Consider the following 19,925-nt stretch of genomic DNA (forward strand, 5'->3'; position numbering starts at 1 on the left):
TCTTTTCGTACATCATTACTTTCTGACAATTTAATTAATGTGCCTGTTTGCAATACTTGTTAACAAAATAGAGCGTTTAACTAAAAATTATATATGTTTTGTGGTTTAAAGTTAATTTCAGCCATTGCAATGATTTGAATATTATATTGCTTCACTTGTTACTTTTCTACTGGTGACATGATCTTTCTCCCACTAACTGTAATAACTTTCTTCTACATTACAGAACTGTAACTGTTTTCTCCAACAACTTAGAAGCAAATAGTTTTGTAACATTATTTTATTTAGAAATTGGAATGAGAATACTCACTGTCCTGACCGTATTTCATATTTGCTATGTCAATGGATACTTGAGAAGAAGTATTTTAGAGTCTAGAATTCCCTTAGCAATAGCAGATGCGCTCTTGTCTATGAGCTCAGCACATTGCAAAGGTACGAATCAGATAAGTGTTGTTAGTTTGATTGAAGATTCAAGTGATATAACTTTATTTCTGCAATTTTTGAACGAGAAACTCAAAACACCGTTCAATCTACATTATTGTATTGGACGTAGAAGAACAAACACAGAATTATCTTACCCTAATTGGAAATCAATTGGCAAGAGTGAATGTTTTGTTTTCTTTGTAAACGATGTTGGTAATCTTCGCGACATTCTATTTGAAACTCAGAAACTAAGCTACTGGAATGGGAGAGCAAAAATGTGTGTAGTTTTTACGAACACTATTTCGAATGCTGGTTTAAAAACAATATTTAACTTATTCTGGAAAATTAAATCTTTGAATGTAGTAGTTTTGATCGCAAACAAATATTATAATTCGTTGAATGTTTCTAGTGACCCAGAACATGTGCTTTTTGTTTCGTACAATTTATTTATGCCAACACTTAATCAACGATTTGATATATTTGAAAACCGTGTATCAGATAAAACATTACTTTTTCAGGATAAACTTAAAAATGTCCATGGATATCCTTTGGATGTTATGGTATACAATCCATATAACATGAATACAATCGACGTGAAAGAGGATGGAACATATCATCTAAAGGATACAGTACCTAGTTCAATAGTAAACCATATGAATTTTACCCCAATGCCTATAATGAATGATGAAAATAAAGTGTTGCAAGCCGAACCGGGAGATATATTTTCTAATCTAAGTAACTATGGAGATATCACGACATGTCTATTGCCTATTTTTAATTTCTGGTATGGTAGGGTAGAACATACCACTGTAACTGAGTACGCATTCGTTACTTTTATTACTCCTAGAGCACGTCCTGTTCCACAGTGGATGCATCTTTTCTTACCATTCAATAAGAAACTATGGACTCTTTTAGCAGGACTATTTACGTTTCTGGTTCTTGTAGAACATTGTAGTCGATGCATCCTTACACAAAAGTATTACTTTAAAAACATTGTTGAAACTCTTCTTTACGTGCTTTCAATTGCTCTCCAAATATCTGTACGCACTCCGTATAATTTATCCCCAAAAATAATGTTTACCTTTTCAGTTACATGTTTTTTAATTATCAGTACTCTGTACCAAAGCTCTATTGTAAGCTACTCGGTTAATCCTCAGTTTTACCCTATAATCGAAACAAGAGAAGATGTGGCAAGGTCCAATCTCCCTGTTATTATATATGATGTATACGCTGGTCTCATCTCCGATAAATCTGATCCAATAATGAGGGCAATTTCCACACGAGTAAAATTAGGTAACGCAGCAGAGCACGTATTTATTCTTTCAAAGACACAAGATCGAGTTGTGATTGAGTTAGATCCTGTAGCTAGACTAGTCGCTAAATATTGCCAACCACATGAAAGCGGCCCTGTCTTTCATATTTCAAATGATCATTTAGGGTTTTTTCTATTATCTTTTCCTGTACGTAACCATTCTCCATATCTCCCAAGAATGAACATTCTAATACAGAAAATGGTGGAAGCAGGTTTAGTTACAAAATGGAACAAGGAATTTCAAGAAAGTTATAGTTTACATTCAGCAATTCGTCGCAATAAAAAAGAGGAAGACATTGCGTTATCTCTTCACCATCTTCAAGCATCATTCTACCTTTTTGGATTTGGATTATTTTTCAGTGTGATAATTTTTGCAATAGAACTTTGTCAAATATTATGTAGGAAATCTTAACTAAGTGATGGTACTCGCACAAGAAGAACGACATTCATGCATAGGTGAGGCCAAGAACAACTTTGAAGGGTATGTTTTGTAGTAAATTATGCTTTTTATAAAAAGAAATTGTCTAAGCGATTATTATTACTAAGTTGATAGTTCAGATCGAGTAATAGAGTAATAATGTAACTTAAAGAGTAAAGAGTTTTCTGAGTGACATTAAAAATCAACAGTGGAATGATGTCTCTGTGGCCTTACTCAGAAAATGTATTATATTGTACGGAATTTGAAGCTGATGAAGCTTGAAGTCACTATACCTTGCCATGACATTGTAGATTACAATCTCAGAAATGCAGAAAACTTGCTTCACAACCTAATGTTATATCCATTTATCATACTACGTTGAATAAATTTCATTTTGTGATTTTAAGTCGTAACAGAAATATTTACGATAATGATATGAACCAGCATAATATTGATAAAAGTGTGGTTAATGAACATTATTGTAAGGATTCTAATTAAGTTTAACGAAATTTTTTTAATGATAGATGGCAATTTTTCTTTGTTTCTTTGTTATAGATTCTTGTTTTTTTCAGTTCTATAGATTATCTAGCGTTCTGTTTGGCTTATTTAAGTGTTAATGCGAGTCTTATGTCACTTCTCTTACCAACTATCAACCTGTTAAGATTCAAAAATCAGGTAATGCATGTTGGCCCAAAGTTAATATTTATTACTTAGAACAAGCGTAAAATAATAAAAAGAAACAATAAAATTACATACAGAACTTACTACAAATTAAATCACAATACCTTTCTACCAATCAAATAGACATATTCTATGATTTTTGCATAGGAACAACTATATACCGGGGATACATATTTGAGTAGTAGCGATTGGTAATAATAGAAAACTAACTTAATATTGATACCAGAAGACCTGAAATGCTAAATGATCTAAGTGCCAAATGTAGAAAATATTGTTTTGTCGCTGATATGTGATCTATGTTTCCATCCAGTGCTCTGCTATGAGATCCAAGTGCCTATACGGCACTAAGTATATGTAATAACTGCAAACAGAATGTGTTATCTGCATTAAACTTTTTCATATTGTGAAAGTAGCAATGTTTTTCTTAGTTTCCTCGAACAGCAGTTTTTCGCACTTAGATCATTTAGCGTTTCAATTCTTGAATAGTCTCTCATTTTATGATCAGTTCAAAGGGATCATTTTCCAAAACAATATTGTTTGGCAGAATTGGCCGAAACAAATTTTTTTCTGCATTAACAATTTTTTTACTATATGAAGAAAATCTTCCTGCAAGTGTGTATTATCTGTTATTGCAGAATCTTCAGGACAACTTAAAATACGACATTGGGTCCACTTATCTACTCCTTAAGTTACAGAGACTATATGAAGTATCGTATTGTAGTTGATTGATCATTTAGAAGTGAAACGTATATTTTCAGTATCAATGCTAGTACATGAAACTAGAGTTTGAGGTAGATTCCAAATCGCAAGAACTCTGATGGAAAATGGAAAAAAGTTATGTAAATATTTAGTCTATTTCAAATTCAATAGCGTTTTTAGTATGGTATGTGTTGTATGTTTCAAGAGGAACAAACACTTATTACATTCCATAAAAAAGTGGTATATTTTGGTATGAAAAAGAACATTTAAATAATTGGTTAAAGGTCACTTGGAACGTCAGCGGCAAGGTTATTTGCTCTCTTAGGATAAGCTGCATTTTTACCATTACCAATGAAACTTCTAAAAAGTGTAAACTAATGCAAAGAGGGTAGATATATGAATAAGCAAAAGAAAGAACGTACGTTTGGTGCAAATGGGAATCAAGTCTACTTTTGGAACTTTGAACATATGTCATCAATATGGTCTCTATATGAAGCTTCTTTCAGTGCGCTTAACGATTGATGTGCAAATATTGTAAATTACTCATCTTATATATGAATAATATTAACTATCCTATGTATTTAAGCGTACGATATAAACTTTAGATCTCTTTTTCTCAAACTTTGGTAATGGAATGACTCTCTTGTGCTTTGCAATTCTCATATACAACAAGAAAATGATATTTAAGAAAGTAACATGAGAAACTCACAACATGGAAAAATGTACAAAGGAAATTTTTAGCGTACGTTAACAATTCCTCTTGCACGAATAAAAGTGAGGAAACGCCTACTAAAGAGCACTTTGTCTTTCAAATACCTGATTAAGATTTTAAAATACTCCTAAATATTCTCTGAGGTCTGAGTATCCTGGACATTCTACAAGATTGCACATAAATATTCAGTGAAATAATGAAATCTTGCTAATACGAATCATTAGCAACAAACACTAAATAGGAGTGTGTGAAATGTGAGTGTTCTATACACAAGTGGATTAGGATCATTTCATGTAGGCAACTACTAATTGATGACGGCTTTCAATAGCCGAAAATAAGTTTGCTTGAGTGGAGTTCATTTTGGTTTGTCAAGAAACATTTTGCTACCGTTGTGAGAAATAGCTAAGGAGATCCGAGGACGTAAGAGAGTGTTCCAGGGCTACAACTGTCAATGGGGCTCTCTTGTCTTATATGTCATCACGTTTCTTTTTCCGAACGCCGGCGTGTCCCGGCACCTAACGACAACCACAACACCGCTAGTTGCTGTAGTCGAAGTCACCTCTAAAGAACTCTCAACAATGTTTTACATTAAAGGTGACACAGATGGTGTGATGTGTGAACTCTAATTTCAGTGGTGGCACTAGGATCAACTAGGCGGCCAGAACTCTTTCCGCTTTCTGTTTGGCAAGTCGCTGTTGCCACTTTTACACCCTACCCCTCTTCCCCGTCCCTTTCCTCTTCGTTTTATCTAAATGTCAGAAAGTAGAAGGACGAAGGAGTCTTTAGTCAGGAACATTTAATATTGTGTTGGCAGTGGATACAAAATTTGTTTAGTTTGTAAAACTATTTTCAGACTAGCGCATGTCTATTAGTATCTAGCTTCCGTGTAGGAATTTCTATGAGTTCTTTGCTCTTTTTATATAGCGGCACGTTTAGGTATGCATTCTGCTGTTCCATTATTATAATTGATTTAATTTCGTTTGCACTTCGTTAAAACAAAGACCACGGAAGACAAAACACTACGAAAAACTTAATGATGCAATAGACTAGGCTTCCTCAATCTATTTATTTTATATCACGACCTCCTTTTATCACGCCTTCTTGCCTGCGACCCTGACAATTAATTTCCTGTTTATAAGTTTATTATTATTATTATTGCTCTTCATCGCTTAGAGTTCTAAGTTCTATTTGTATTTTTCTTGTATTTAAATCTGCAGATTTTAACGAGTTTTATTCCTCTTTTATTCCAATTGTTTAATTGTATTTAATTCCAATTGGATTTTGTTTCTTTTTATTTTAATGAAAAATCGTATTTCTTTGTGAATGGAGATTGTGGGTAACCCTTTATCATGTAGGACATTGTTTCATTTTATTTTACAAAAACAATAAAACACAGAAAAATGAAATTCAAATCAACTTAAATCTTAAATTACTATAAACGCAGCATCTTTATTTTGGCATAACACAATCCTAAAATCATTCAATTGTTGTGTAATATCATGCACTTACTTAAATAACTATTCCAGAGAAGCAATATACTCCATCATGACTAAATGATTGTCTTCTACATTGTTTAAATAGGTAATGGGTTGACTTCCTGTGGGAGCTTATGTTTTCAATCCTAAGTTAAGCTGCCTCATAATACTCGCTTACATTCCCTTGCTATAACGTTTGCTCAGTCCTTCTCTGACTAGAAAACAAATCTTGTTGAAGCATATTAATTAAAAAAAGTTACCTATAGATTAAGAGAGTTTAAAAAGTTTAGGAATAAGTTTTATTCATAACTCACTGTAGAATACGCTTGTGTCTATGTGGATAGCGTAGCGGGAAGATCCCGGTTCGAATCCCAGTAGGAGCTCATGTGGTTCGGATTCCATGTTAAGCTGTAGGTCCGCGTCTCACATACTCTTGCTGCTAAACTCAAATAAAAAAGAGCATATCATAACCAATTGTATTTATATTCATTATAGCTATATAGACCTCCTCATTGTTCAACCGACAAAGAAAAGGATATATGTCTGCAGATCTGTAGTACCACTTTATGCGTCACTGCAAATATACAACGAGCCGCACCGAAAGCTGAAGTGCGTGATTGAGAGCAAGCGTAACAGCTGTTAGCTCAGGAATAAATACTGAACGCAGGTAATGCAGACTAACTGAACGCAGCAATGCAGGCTAAGTTCCTTGTCAGACCAGACATGCTGAATTAGTTTTTTTTCCTAGGTTTGCGTCATTCATAACAAACCATTGCCAGGATGATATGAAACATAGACGTCTGGAGCCGCTCTCTTCCTTCTCCATTCCATTCCTTCTTCCCAATTACCTATAAAGTGTGTTCTTTCAGGGACAACATCTCTCATAGGTGACAGGCATAATGCCAAAGATGCAAATAATGCCCAGAAGTATGTACAAATAAGCAAATAATTCAAGCTTCTCTCAGCATTATTATTTGTTTCTAGCTTCTTAATTCGAGGTTAGGTCGATATCTCAGTCTGTATCTAAAAAGTTAAATAAACCGAAAAGCAATTCAAGATTTATATTGAAAAAATGCTCAATTATAGAAAAATAAGTTCCCTAATTCTGTTATGCACATGTGAATACATACAGTGTTTAAGAATTGTAATTGATTGGCTTTATCAGGCACTGTAAAACATATGTTTAGAATATTTCTATATGTTTAGAAATACCATGTTCTTTTGGCATCCTCTGTTGAGTTTCTGCTGTTCATCGTTGTTGTACACACAATGTAATTAAGTTACACAAAGAGAGAAATTTGAAGAAAATATTGGTTAATGTTTACTCTAAAGAGGAAGTTTCAAGCTATATCCTGTTGTGAAAGAAATTAAGCCTATTCATTGTACATTGAAAAATTAACTAAAAGATTATATAAATACATAGTTTAAAATTTTGTAACTTGCTTATACAAACACAGAGAATGTAACATTTGTAGTTTACTATATACACTTGTGCTCATAAATTAACGATAATGCGGATACATGGTAAAACAACGCTCTGGTGGGCGGTTTTCGGTTCAAAATCACCTCGGGGTAGGACCATGCGGTGCATTTGACCATTCGGTGCGGTGCATGCGGTGCGGTCGTCGCACGGTGGCGCTGGCAGCAGTTAAATTACGCAGAGGTGTGTTGGTGCATGTCAGAATACGGTGCAGCGTGTAAGTGTGCAGATATTGTCAGACGTGCTAATGGTGACTGTATGTTGAAAATGGCTCAAAGAACACATATTGATGACGTTATGAAGAATAGAATAATAGGGGGACTGGAGGCTAGTCAAACACAGCAGGTCGTAGCACGGGCCCTCCGTGTACCACAAAGTGTGATCTCAAGAGTATGGCAACGATTCCAGCAGACAGGAAACGTGTCCAGAGGGTACAATACGGGACGTCCACAGTGTACAATACCAAAAGAAGACCGACATCTCACCATCAGTGCCCGCAGACGGCCACGGAGTACAGCAGGTAGCCTTTCTCGGGACCTTGCCACAGCCACTGGAATAGTTGTCTCCCGACACACAGTCTACAGACGACTGAACAGGCATGGTATATTCGTCCGGAGACCTCAAAATGCATTCCACTGATCACTGTTCACAGGAGAGCCCGTAAAGCCTGGTGTCAAGAACACAGTACATGGTCAATGGAACAGTGGTCCCAGGTTAAGTTCACGGACGAGTCCAGGTATAGTCTGAATAGTGAACCCCCATAATGTCCTTGAAAGGGACTTGTATGGAGGTAGTGGTTTGATGGTGTGGGGTGGGATTATGATTGGTTCACGTACATCCCTGCATGTTTTTGACAGATGAACTGTAACAGGTCAGGTGTATCGAGACGTCATTTTGCATCAGTATGTTCGCCTTTTCAGGGGTGCAGTGGGTCCCACCTTCCTGATGGATGATAACGCACGGCCCCATCGAGCTACCATCGTGGAGGAGTACCGTGAAACAGAAGATATCAGTAGAATGGAGTGGCCTGTCTGTTCTCCAGACCTAAACCCCATCGAGCATGTCTGGGATGCTCTCGGTGGACGTATCGCTGCACGTCTTCAAACCCCTAGGACACTTCAGGAACTCCAAAAGGCACTGATGCAAGAATGGGAGGCTATACGAGCAGCTGCTCGACCACCTGATCCAGAGTATGCCAACCCGTTGTGCGGCTTGTGTACGTGTGGATGGTGATCATATCCCATATTGATGTTGGGGTACATGCGCAGGAAACAGTGGCGTTGTGTAGCACATGTGTTTCTCAACTTACCGTGGATACCGTGGATATCACCTATACCGTGGTACCGATATGTTTCGTTTGTTCGTATGTTGTGTTCACTATGTGCCTATGCTATTAGCGCCAGTTTTGTGTAGTGCCACGTTGTGTAGTACCACAATCTGCAATTATTCTTAATTTTTGATTATGAGTGTATTTATTTGTAATAAAGTAAACATTTTAATTGAATAGAATTCAATTATTGTTCTAGAGATTAGATTTGTCAAATCATTGTACACCTCACTTTCGCCGGTGTTATCAATAAGTTATAGAGGTCAGCTAGAAACGAACTCAATTTAAGGCCTTAAATATTAAATTAATTAGAAATAATTTCTACCACACTTATGCTTCGAAATATATATTAAAAGAAATGCCGCTCATGGGAATCAAAGAAGAAGTGACCCCTTCACTAGTTGTCGCCAACTTGAACTCCAATTTGATAATTTAATAAATACACTAGATTAAATCTTATGTTTTCTTTTCTACGTATGTTTCATTATTAGTTAATTAATATCGGACTTCCGAAGAGAACATCAAATTGATCTCGTCTATAGCGACAATTCCCAGTCACGACTTCTCTTCAGTTGTATTTAAAAGAAAGAAAGAATTAGAAAGAGATAAATGAAAGTCGAGAAGGAAGTAGAAGAAAGGAGAAGAAGAAACAAAGAGGAAATTAGAAATTAAGACATACTAGATAATTATGGAAATATACTGCGAAAGCTTAAATAAATATTAAAAATGATTTATACCCAAATTTTAGTATTCGAAAAATCAATTCTGAATTGTTCCTGATGATGGTCATGTTACTCATACTACTCCGACTTGGATCCAGGTAACTGCATAAATGAGAGTTATCCTGACCCAGCCCAGATGACGAGAAGTATTAATTCAATTGATTGCCTATTATTTCTGAGCATTAAACCACTCTTATCCAGTAGCTGAATTGCCATAGTGGAGATCGAACAAACGTCTGAGTTGGCCAAGGAAAAAAAATAGTACACATATTTTCCATGAGTCGGAGTTTTTCGAAATTTTTGAAAAGACTGTCGTTAACCAAGCCCATTCTGTTGTTTCGGCTTTCCTTTCAGAGCCGATTTGTGTTAGTTTAGAACTACTTATCTTTGATGACCTCGGCCATGAAACAATACACACATATTATAGTAATACACACATATAGTAAGTACTATTATTGCAAATCGAGATTAGAGGTTACCACTTCAAACTAAAGTTCTCACTCATTCACACACACAAGCATACATACAGGACAATGTATTGATACAGGTAAATTAGATTTGAAAAATAAACTATCACCTAACTACAGTATGTTAACATTTATTACCTCTATTAAGAATAAGTACAAAGAAAATGTCAATGACATGCAATTGAGTATACATACAGAGATTAGTTAAATTTCATCAATATAGATTTAATGTTAAAGGAGGATGACAGAAAAAAATGAAATATAGATTTTGAAAAATTGTCATATCAAATTGTATCTCGTATGAGGTTATAAAAATAATATAATAGTTAAGCTAGTTTTTTCTCGTAGTTTTAGATAACATTTTGTGTTACATGTCCATAATGCACCCTGTGGGCGTCCATGCACGTAATTCAACTTTATTTAGGCACACACATGAAATAATATTTATGCATTTAGGAATTACACGTATTCAGTTACTAGAATTATTCGTTTATGCATTTTTTCAATTCATAGATTAATAAAGCAACGTTTTTGACATTAATTTTAATGTAATTACATTACTCATTTCGTTACTTCACTTGTTATCTCGTCAATTTCCTAAGTTTTAAATTACTATCATATTATATCAGTTTAGGTGCACACATTGGCAGTTATATTAGTACAATATAGAGGAAACGAGAATTCGAAGAGATTTCGGTTGTAGGCACTTCCGTTTCAAGGCTACAATTACTAAGTCGGAAAACACTTTTTTGGTTGAAGGTTTCTATATGACGAATGAAATGGAAATATAACTGCACGGGAAAATTCCAGGTTTATCGACTTGAGGATAAATTTAATGATAGCTTAGGGTTACGACTGCCTGCCTTAGTTACACGAAACATGCAATTAGTACGATAACAGGAGATGGTAATATGTACATAGAAAAGTTAACCACATTAGAAGGTTAAGTCTAATATTTAACATAGGGAAGTATATTCTAAATTTACTCTTTACATTTGTCGAATTTTACTAAATTATGGCTACCAACTTAACTGTTCGGAGTTGGTAACAAACCCTTTATACATATTTATCCAAGTATTTCAACATTTTATGCTTCTCTTCAATATCACATTTATATTTATTATGTGTTTATATTTCAACATACATATATTCAATTATCATTTAATCTTTCAAACCAATTACCCCGCTCAATAAAATTCTTAGATTGTAACACTACATACAAGAAAATAAATTCGACTATATAACGAATGAATAACCGCGGAATATTGTAAACATTCATATCCTTTTACGATTTCCAAATAGTGGACATTCAAGGTACGAGGCAGGTACGTAAACTAAATTACAATACAGAAATTTTATTTTTACAGTTTATCATCCGAATGATAAAATCTTGAAAATTTAACAACACTTATGGGCCCAAATATCTACACGAAATTCATCTCTGTTGTACTGATAGAAACAAAAATAGAGACAACGGTAAACTCCAATTTGAGAATGGTAAAGGAGAGTTACTGCCGGACGATCATTCGCTACTGCACTAGGTCGAATTGCAATGGAAATGGTCCCTTGATATATGACAAAAGTGAAAAAATTTATGAATTGTGTCTCACAATATCTAAATTGAATATTCAAGTTCAAATGATATATGTTGCATTGTTAAAATTTGTCAAGTTAAAAACTGGGGGAGACTTGAAAAAACTTCTTACAGAAGAGAATAGGAATATAGCTAGAGAAGAGAAACAGTGGCGCGCCAAAGCAAATAAGCTAGAACACTAAATACTACAAAGATAAGTAGTCAAGTTTAACAAGCGACAATCCGTCAACTTTACAGCCAAAAATATATCTATATGCCAAAACAGATGGCCTACAAATTGCGTGGCACAAAGGGGTCTATACGCGCCTAAGTACGAGTATGTGCCTTCTGGTCAACAATCTCACAAGAAATAAGGACCTGCGGAATGATTGACTATAAACCGTTTCCTGTACCAATTCGCTTAGATTCGTTTAGAACTAACTAAAATGAAGATAAGGGGAGGAAAAATCGACATACTGGTACGGAATAATGGGACTTTACTGTAATTGAGCTACTATATTATTCGCTCCTATCCATTTCGTTACCCCTGCGAACAGTGATGAACTCGGCTTAGTACAGTGACGTGAAAAAAACTCAAAGACACAAAGTGCTATCGCAAGTGTAAGGCTGAAGGCGTATCCTTGAATTGTACCAATTATGGAAACGGCTATACTGTTTTGTAATTACTTTTAAGCTATCCGGAACCATTAGCTACATAAACACTATTCACATCGTCGGACCAGATAAGCAGTTAGTATGTACGGTTACTGTTAAATGTCAAGTCACAAAGCGAAAACATAGTCAGTCACTTTCACACAACACACTTCCCCACACGAAATTCTTACATAATGGTCAGTGCTCGAAACATTCATCACGGTATATAAACAATCAATACCTTGTGGCAAAGAATACTACTGGGCTCATATATTCACTGGTGTCCTATCATTTACTCACTTACTATATGATATATATATATATATATATATATATATATATATATATATATATATATATATATATATTATTATTATTATTATTATTATTACTCTTTCATATTCATTCACATTTTATAACGTAGATTCATTTCTAGACACACTATTCTTTAATTATGCCTAAGATTGTTCAAAGCAGTCTCATTCTATATATTAAAATGAACATGCCACTACAGAAATTATCGCATACCGATCAATACGTGGGAACTCGCATGAACCAACGCTCGATTTTTTCAATATAAATCACACCATATTTGCACTTCACAGTTTAAAAATTGTACATATGCAGGAAAAAATTCAATATTATTGACTGTACTTTTGGATAAATGTATTTATATTCTGAAAACAACAATGAGGTTAATCACTGATTGCAACGAAAGGGAAAAATTGAAATTACGATTTGGTAACGGAATAGCATCATGTATCCTAGCTTCCGTTTAAGCACGAACGTGAAGTTTGTTTTTGTTAATTACTGAATTACTAGATTACATAACATATTGTATTTTCAATGTAGTTAACTTTCTAATGCATGGCCAATTTTTCCTACACAAATGCATAACATTAGTCTCTCAGGCCTGCATTTCAAATAAATGAAAAAATGCATTTATTCCATAATTTTTATTATATTTCATAACTGCAACTGAGGTTAACAGAGCTGTAAGTCAAATGGCTGTTTTTTTCCTTCTTGTCATATACATATATATAACACTGTATTACTATATAACAATTTTGGTTCAAAGTTTTCCTAACTATAACAGAGAATATTTTTGCGTTAACCTATTCACTACAGTCTACAGTACATTTTTCAGTTCGCTTACACTCAACTTACATAATAACACTTGTTTAATTTTCTTAGTGACACATCTCCAGTAAATATTTCCATTTGAAGCTATGCTATTTGTGCTTTCATGCATTATACACAATTACACTGTGCTCACCACATACAGTTGGTTCTCAGTCGACACACACCATGTTACTCTTCGTCTCTACTTGCTGGATATTTATGTAATCTCTTTCGTTCTCCCGGAAGAGGTTCCGGTCTGTCTTCAGGCTGATTGAGTTCTAAGCATTCCAATGCAGTTCTTGCTGTTTTCGGAAGATGGTCATTTTTGTTTCATTCATGCATGTATGATAACATTTGCCTTTTGCCAGTTTTTTTTTAAGGAAAATTCTTCTCTTGGATGTGTTCTTAAAAAAGAAATCCACATGTGACTCATACACAATGAAAGCGTTTACACATGCCACAATTAGCATGTTGAATAACAAAATACATGACCATGTTTTTGATTTTCGTTTTGTGGTGTAGTTTATCTGGTCCAGACCATCTACTGCTCTTATCCTGTTATTGTAATATATGATTGTCTCCGATTTGGTTTAAATATCAAGAATAATATTTTTGTCTCTGTGCGTTGTGTTGAGAGGAACTACGGTTTTTTATCGTTTGGGGACATAATTTCCTATTGGCATATTTTCACAAAAGTCAAATTCATTACGACTTGTCTGGACGTTCCTGGTTTGTTTTCATCATAGATGAAACTTCTTTCTTGTTCTGTTTTATAGCTCCAGCCATTGTCAACTTTATCGCAAGGTGTTCCTTTGTTAAAGAAACGGACGAAAAATAATTAACAAAAGTAACATTTCTTCCTGAATTCTCGATGTGTTTTAGTAACTCAGGAACTACGATTTTTGACCAAATCTTTTGGTACGAGGATATTTGTCTCTCTCCACGTGTATCCGCCTATCATTCCGTCCAATGCGTAGCTATTTTTCGTATCACAAAACCAAAATAGTTTAAGTCCATACTTAGCTGGTTTACTCGGCATACACTGAACGGATTGGCATCGTCCTCCACAAGGAGTAGGCTTTTCGTCAACAGTCATGCATTCACTCGGAACGTATTTTGTTCTACAGTTATTAGAGAAAAGCATCCAAACGTATTGAAAAGGAGCCAATCGGTCTGTTTTTACGTTTTAGTTCGTGGTCCTTTTATCGTCAAACTGTAAACCTGTCTTATTGTTTCTAATCGATTCACATATATACATGCCCGATAGTGTGGATTACTATCAGAAGAACAAGAAAGCTCACGGACTGAAGTGCCTCATTATTTTCAACTCCCGCTAATATTAATATTCTAATGAAACCTTGTAGTTCATTCATAGTTACATCCATTAAAGTAATTTTGTTCTCAATTGCTAACTTTTGTGTATATATAAATGAAAATGACAGACAAATACATATAAACCATGATAATTTATTACTGTACTTCTCTAGAGAGTAACACCGGTGCACCACAACCACAGGAGCTTTCCCTTCTAAGACACTATTCACTTCTAAAGTAAGAAAGTTCATAAGTATATTTTAAGAAAGGAAAAAACACAACGTTTCCGTGCGAGATGCTAAACAAACTAGGATTAAAGCTTTAGTGGGCCTCTGAGACCCATGTTATGTAAGAACTTGGGTATAAACGAAAATAGCCAATATATCTATTATTTCTGGCAATTTGCGTAAATTTCTTGTATGATGCTAGTCCGGAATATATTTTGAAAGATGTCAGAGACATTTAATATTCAAATCTGAAAAATGACCAAATTAATGCACTACCTTCAAGGGGCCGGGCCTCTGAGACCCATGTTGTACATTTAAGGGATTAATTGGTAATGTATTTTACTGATTTGTCTACACATATGGACCAAAACTGTGACATAGTTCTAAATAATCAGGAAAAAGAGATGATTTTTGGGTTAACCAATTTATTAATTCTCGGAGCTACAAAACACTAACGATGAGTAATTGTTATAGGACGTGAGGCGGCGCTGTAGTATAAAATAAACTTTATACTACTGAACACGCTTTGTACCATATTAAAAGCTAGCTACGCGTTGTACATTATGAGATAACAGCACAGAATCACTATAGATTTGCATTACGGACCAATTTATTTATTAGAATGGACCAAAAGGGATGAATAGTTACGAGTCAACAATACACTGTCCTTAAATAAATTACTAATACTTTCACGCATACATCACACCTACTAAAACATACTAAATTACACATATACATGCTACATCACATATAAACTAAAACTACACATACTTATACATATCACTACACAAATTAACTACTACATATATTGACCAAACAAATCACTGACATTACCACATCCTGAATCGGTTGTTATACTGAAAAGTGGAAGGGAATAATCAAAGCCAGATGGTCCTTCTAACACAGTAACCAATGTTTTCAATTATAAGATTACTGTTAATGCCTCGGAAGGGACATGTCGAAACTATTAAAGAAAAGATTTCTTTCCTGAGGGGAAAAGAACCTTCTTGAAATTACTCAATCCATTCTAAGTTGGAAGCTGCGGTCAATTTAGTGGTAAAGCTGAGTCCCTACTAACGCTTACTCTGATATTGTAATATTTAACTTAACTAACAGAAAACCTACATATATCACCATATTTAAAAGAAAGTAATTTACTGCTTAGAAGACTATATACAGACAGGTTTACCGCAACCAAACAGAAATTTTAGGGAGTGAAGGAAATTCTTAAGGAAGCACTAGTCTCAAAACTTAAGAGATCACGAAAACCGGACAATTGATGCACTTCACTATGAATCCTGTCCATAGTTATCTGTATTCCCAAACATGGCGTCTGCTGAATCGAATTCCGTATTTTACTGTTATATCTGTATTGGATGTGATGTCAAACTTCTAAGACTCCCATCAGCTTCCGAACTATTTATTCCTTAACCGAAACTGATTTTAGATGTTTTTCCACAGAAATGTGGTCCTTTTTAAAAAATTAACTGCATCGCTGCGACCTACGATGTTTACTCAACGAACAGCTACCAGACAAAGACAAAGTAAAGAGCGCCAGAATACTGAGGTGGAAGATAGTTCTCAAATCAGAGCAAAGGAATTTTAGCGGTAGAACATACAAAGCAAGTAAATAAATATTAAAAACTAAATTAAACCGAATTTTAGAAGGATATGGACATTTCAGAGGGAGGAAGGGGGTCTAAATTATTTTACTAAATATTAGATTGGTGGACAAATTCAGGAAGTTCTGCTCAATTACTGACCTATGATTTTTATTGCAATAAAAATGTATAATTTCAATAATCACCCATTTGAGGTGCCAATATACAGAACTTTACGATGAAATAATATATCAATAAAGAAATTATTCCCCGAAATATAATTTTTCCTACGTTATTCTGAAGCTCCTGAGTTAATTTTGATTTAAATAAAGAACAAATTCATTTAATTTGTAAACCGAAAATTATGTGGTAAAAATTAACAATACACAAGACGTTAATAAAGTACAAGACCCCCCATAATTTATACTACCTTAACAGTAATAGCATTATTACTATATTTTTTGCATAATTGTATAATTACATTTGCATAATTATATTATTGCAAACAACGTAAAAGGGTTACGATTGTATAGCTATTAAAAGCCTAAGTGTAAATTATTTTCATTATTGTACCTTTATAAAAATGATGAACCAACACTGTTCTCATTTTATTATTTAAAACGTAAATTTAGTTTCCAGGGAAGTGAACTGTAAAATGCATTTTCTCTTCTGAAATATATGATATTAAAACTTGATAAGAATAATACTAATTAACAGTTGTTATAAGTTATGAAATGATTTCTTTTTAGAAATCGATACACTAAACTTGTTAGAAGAACGCAGTATATTCTAGCCATACTATTCGGCCATCTAAACAGTATGAGATAAAACCTAAGAAATATCTTCGAATAAATGTCACGACATGTCTCGTTAGAAATCCTACCTTTTTGCCCGTACACATAAAGATTGTGTCACTACACTGCACATCCTACTAATATTGATACCAGGCGCTATATTGTTAAATTACAGAAGTCTCTAAAGAAAGATGAAAAATCAGAAGATAAATCACCAAACTATAGTACCACATCAGTTCCTACATTACTCTTCATTGTTGTTACGTGTGATGATTTATCACACTATAAAAAAGTTAAATGTCATTGTTATCCTAGAAGGTTATGCTATCAGTTCCTGAACCATAGGGTACTCGAGCGCCTCTAGTCGAAGTTTCGAATGAGCTGCCGGTAGCCTGAGCAGCCATTCGAAACGATATGTCGAACTGGGCAAGGTTAATCTCTACTTGAATTGTGAATCTATAACGGTCTTCTTGGAAGTTGTATAGTTTGAAAAATTATAGTGTTCAAAATCGACAATATTGTGAATTTGATAATAGTTACAAAAATATCAACCAATATATTTGTGTGAGTATTCGAAATTGCTACAGTTGGTGTGAATTTATATTCGGGTTATAAGAAGCGTATAGAAAAACATCTCCCGAAGGTGAACGATGGTTGATCAATACTTAATTAATTGGGTGAGAGTTATTTTTGATTATAAAATATTCTCTTATAATGTTGTATTTCCTACGGATCAAATATAGAATTCTTATTGGATTGATAAAATTTAGAAGGTCTTATATTTATTAGATTCATTATCGAAAGATGTATTAAGGAATACTTCTTATTGTAAAGAATCAAAATACCATTCAGCCTAGCTATATAATGCAAATTAATTTTTTGATAGATATTCTAAATTATCAATATCGCTTTAAATTTTTTATATTTTGTTGAAAATATTTCTGTATTGCATATTTATTTTTCCTCAAATTTTGTTATAAAATTTATCAAGTTTTAAAAAACGTTATTTTCAATTATCCATATTACCTAGTTTTTACAATTTCAATTTGGAGGATAACATCTTTTTATAGTATTTGAGCTAGTTCTAGTTAAAATTTAACTATAAATTTCAGAATGAAACCCGATAAGTAATTCACGGAAATATTTACCTGTATATGCAAACTTACAATTATGTCCATTATTCATACAAATTACGAATTCCGCATACCGATATTTGTACCGGTTTTTATAACCAGCGGCCCAGGACGGAGCACTTAGAGGCACGTTACATTGTCGAGTATTGTTGCTCTTTCAGCCACTTTTGTTACACATCCTCCGAAGAGATGCCAGCTCTCACAATGCGTACTCAATCAGCAAATCACATTGGCTCATCTGATGTAGCTTAAATCAACATCTTACGAATTTTCTTTTCGAAAAAGAGCGTGCTATATACAAGAAAAAAATATAATAGAATTGTTTAGAACATAAGAACTTACATGCTATCTGATGCCATACAAGTTTATATTTTGACTCCAGGAAAATCGTAAGATATTCCCTAGGATTATTCTCATAGTGCATAGCAGACCTTGAGCATATCGAATGCATATGCGGAGTAAAAGTTTAGTGTAATGTAGCAATATAGTCGGACAATAGAAACAAAATGTCGACGAAACTTACGGGTTAAAATCGTGTTCAAAAGAACTTGAAAATGAAATGTTAGGATCAAGTAAAATCCTTCTAAAAATAAAGGTCCTTCTCGACAGCGGGGAGCTCGAAGACTGTAAAGAATAAGCTGGGTTGTACAACTACTAAAAGTTTGTGTTATTTTCATTTAGTTTGGTGGAATACACTTTTGTAAGTAATAGTGGTTATAAATATCAAAAATAACGATGATAATAACGTACAAGAATTTTCAGTTTTAAATTCATATCCCCAGTTAGACAATTACCAGTGTTCCCTTGGACTGCCGTTCGACAAACTGGGAACCGTACTTCTAAATACCCTGTCGTATCAAAACCATATTTCATTATTCAAGTCAATAAAACTGTGTAATAATAACTAATTTAAGATATCTATTTCCTTTATATTGATTTTAATAATACTTGCTGTATTGTTCCATTAATTCGACCTTTATTGTTAAGATTATTTAAATATGGAGAGTCGGAGAGATGTATTTTCTTTAACAAATAGCGTAATTAATAATCATTGTTTATACGTTCGGTGTCTTAACTATTTTGTTTCAGTAAAATCTTAATATGACCTCTCCTTAATTTTCTCTTAACACTAATTCTCATGAAATACTGGAAAACGAAAACAGTCTCTAAAACACAGCTGGGGAGACGGTGGCTCATTGGTAGAGCATTAAACTCTGGAGCTTGGGGTGCCTCGTTCGATCCCAGCTCGCTCCATGTGGACTTTGTGGTTGACAAACACCGTGCTCGTGGGTTTTCTCGGGGTTCTCCCGTTTCTTCCCACTTTTTTGATTCCACCATTACATTCATTTCTCATTATCACCGTCTCCTTTAGCCTAACCGGCATACTCGTTTGTCGTAAAACTTAAAGATTTCATTTTATTTTTTCTAAAAAACAGGCTCAGTTGTTCCTACGAACTTCACGCCTAATCACTCGAGAAGGAGTCTATTTTCCATTGATGAACTCAATGAAAAATTATACATCTTTAACTCATCGCGTGGTTTGTGCAAGGTTATTAATGGAACAGCTACTATTTTTAAATATTTCCTTTGAAGATGCTCCACACTATGAAGATTTCAAAAATTCAGAATTCCGAGTTCATCAAAATTCCGAGTTTAGCCATATATTTTCGAGAAGTGGATCATATTTTAAATTCCTACTTTTGAGATGTGTTGCTGTTAAGAATCTTTATAAATAATATATTTATTAATCTTTTAAATACATAGTACTATAAATTATTTACTCAAAATGCATAT

Source organism: Thermobia domestica, chromosome 1 (genome assembly GCF_964235325.1).
Source record: "Thermobia domestica chromosome 1, izTheDome1.hap1.1, whole genome shotgun sequence".
Classification (NCBI taxonomy): domain Eukaryota; kingdom Metazoa; phylum Arthropoda; class Insecta; order Zygentoma; family Lepismatidae; genus Thermobia; species Thermobia domestica.